The sequence below is a fragment of the Alexandromys fortis genome, unplaced genomic scaffold (genome assembly GCF_014885135.2).
Source record: "Alexandromys fortis isolate MF-2015 unplaced genomic scaffold, M_Fortis_MF-2015_v1.1 scaffold_3, whole genome shotgun sequence".
In the NCBI taxonomy this organism is placed as follows: Eukaryota; Metazoa; Chordata; class Mammalia; order Rodentia; family Cricetidae; genus Alexandromys; species Alexandromys fortis.
The window spans coordinates 30169417-30171848 of NW_026067909.1; the positions used below are offsets into that span (position 1 = coordinate 30169417).

The window sequence follows — 2432 nt, forward strand, 5'->3', positions numbered from 1 at the left end:
CCATGTGCCTGAGACATCCACACACACCAGCTCTTCCTGCAAAGGTTCAGAGTCATGACTTCTGGCTGGGCCTCTGACTGGAGCTGCCCTTAGGAAAAGCAGCCAGAAGCCACAGTGAGCAGACAAACCGTCCTCCAAGAAGACGTCGTTCACACAGACATTCTGCCTGTGGTGGGCTTCGCTCTCCCAGCTTTAGACTGTACAATCTCCTTTGGAAAATCAAAGTCACTCATAGTATAGGGACACTCTTAATTCTTGGGAACATTCACCCGATTCCTCCGCCATCGGATGTAGCTCCTCCTTCAGACTCCCTCTTTTGGGGAACCTAAAGGTGACACTTAGGACCTTGGGGCTTAGCCTTTGGCTCCTCCTTGGTGCTAACTGCCGCCTGTCACACATCTACTTGCACAGCTGGGACAGGTTGCTGGGCTTGGGAAGCAAGAGGATCAGGGGCTTGAATTCAGTCAGAGGTGCAGAGTGAGTTCGAAGGCGGCCTGCACAACTTAGAAAAAGTGCCAAAGTCGAAAGAGGACTGGGGCAGACTGTTCATGGGAAAGGCTCCAATTTCGAACTCTGTACTGCAAAATAATAGCAATAGCAACCACTTGCGTTTTATCTGCTTACACATAAACTTTTTTACTTGAATTTTCTTTTTCCAGATCCTTTCCCTGAGGGGTAGAAAGCATTAGTCAGCCCATGTGTACGTATATGTGTGTGTGTGACCACACAGGTGTGTGTAAGTGTGTGCACACACTGTGTGCACACACACTGTGTGCACACACGTGTGTGTATGAGAGTGTGTGTGTGCATGTGCGCATGTGTGAGTGTGTGTGCATGCGTGCATGTGTGTGTGTGACCATGCAAGTGTGAGTATGTGTGTGCATGTGCGTGTGTGTGTGACCACAGAGGTGTGTGTGTGTGTGTGTTTGTGTGTGTGACCACACAGGCAAGTCTGGAAATTACCCTGCCAGTCCAATATGAAAACTAAGATTATTTTAATTCTGAATTTTTTTTAAGTTTTATAATTATATTTATGTACAGAAAACTCAGCAGTACATTTAACCCAGTTTAGTGGCGAGTTCTTTGGCCTTTGCCTTTTCCAGCTTGGCAATTCGAGCCACAGATTTAGGACCCAGGACATTGCTTCCCCAGTGGCGGCGGATCTCATCATATCTGTCATTGTAATTGGTCCTAATAGCTTCCACCAGCTTGGCCAGAGCACCCTTGTCTTCCGAGTTAACCTGTGTGAAGGCAACAGTGGTGCACGTCTTCCTATGGACCAGCCGCCCCAGCCTGGCCTTTCCTTAGATGATGCAGTAGGGGACCCCCATCTTGCGACACAGAGCAGGCAGGAAGACCACCAGCTCAACGGGGTCTACGTCGTGGACAATCACCACCAGCTGAGCCTTCTTGTTCTCTACCAAAGTGGTGACTGTATTGACACCTGCTCGAAGGACAGGTGGTCTCTTAGTCGGGACATCCCCTTTGCCGGCAGCTTTCTTCTCAGCACGGGCCAGCAGCCTCTGCTTCTTTTCCTGCTTGGTCTCTGGCCTGTACTTGTGGGCAAGTTTAAGCAACTGGGTAGCTGTTTGCGGGTCCAGGGCCTGGGTGAACTGGTTAATGGCAGGAGAAACTTTGAGCCGCTTATAGAGGATGGCCCTCTGCCGCTGCAGCCTAATGTAGCGGGGCCATTTGATGAAGCGCGTGAGATCTCTCTTGGGCTGGATATCCTGCCCAATGCCGAAGTTCTTAGGCCTCTTCTCAAACAAAGGATTCACCACCTTCTTCGCCTCCTGCTTCTTCACAACGGCGGGGGCCGGGGCCACCTTCTTCCCCTTGGCCTTCTTTCCCTTGGGCATCTTGCCGGGCTGGAGGAGAGAGCTTAATTCTGAATTTTTAAAAATTTAAAGAATTTACTATTTCTTATCCCATAAAACCCAAATTCCGCCTTGAGTGTTTACAAGCAAATCTCACTAGGTCACAACGGCCTTAGCTTTGAAGGACGCTGGATGGGACCATTCCGTGTGCTGTCACAACATCGAGCAGCCAGAGGTACACCAGGTCCTGGGTGTGACACGCTTTAAAGTGGTCCTTTCTGTAGGTTTACGGAGCGATGCACTCAGCAGGTGGAATGCAGTGGCCTCGTCTGGCCACCCAGGAGGCAGGCTGGGCTGTCCAGACACCATGAACCCGGGTGCAGCAGGAAGAATAGGAAGAATGGTCGGCTCTGGAGGGGACAGGATCCTCGGATGGGCAGGACTGACTTGACGCCCTTCTGCGCGGACTCTTTGCTCCTAAAGGCTTACTTTTTAAAAAAGATGACGGGAGGAAATTTTGAGAATCATTAAACAGAGAAGCAGAGAACGGAGTGTGTACGTAGAGGAACAGGTGAGACCTGGGTCACAGTGTGGTCCAGGTAAGCCTGAGTCTGG

General features: G+C 50.5%; 1 pseudogene; it reads right to left on the bottom strand.

Moving 5' to 3' along the window:
• Window positions 1-1022: 1022 nt before the first annotated feature.
• On the bottom strand, window positions 1023-2083 carry LOC126498329 (60S ribosomal protein L7a-like; annotated as a pseudogene).
• Between the last annotated feature and the right edge of the window lie 349 nt (window positions 2084-2432).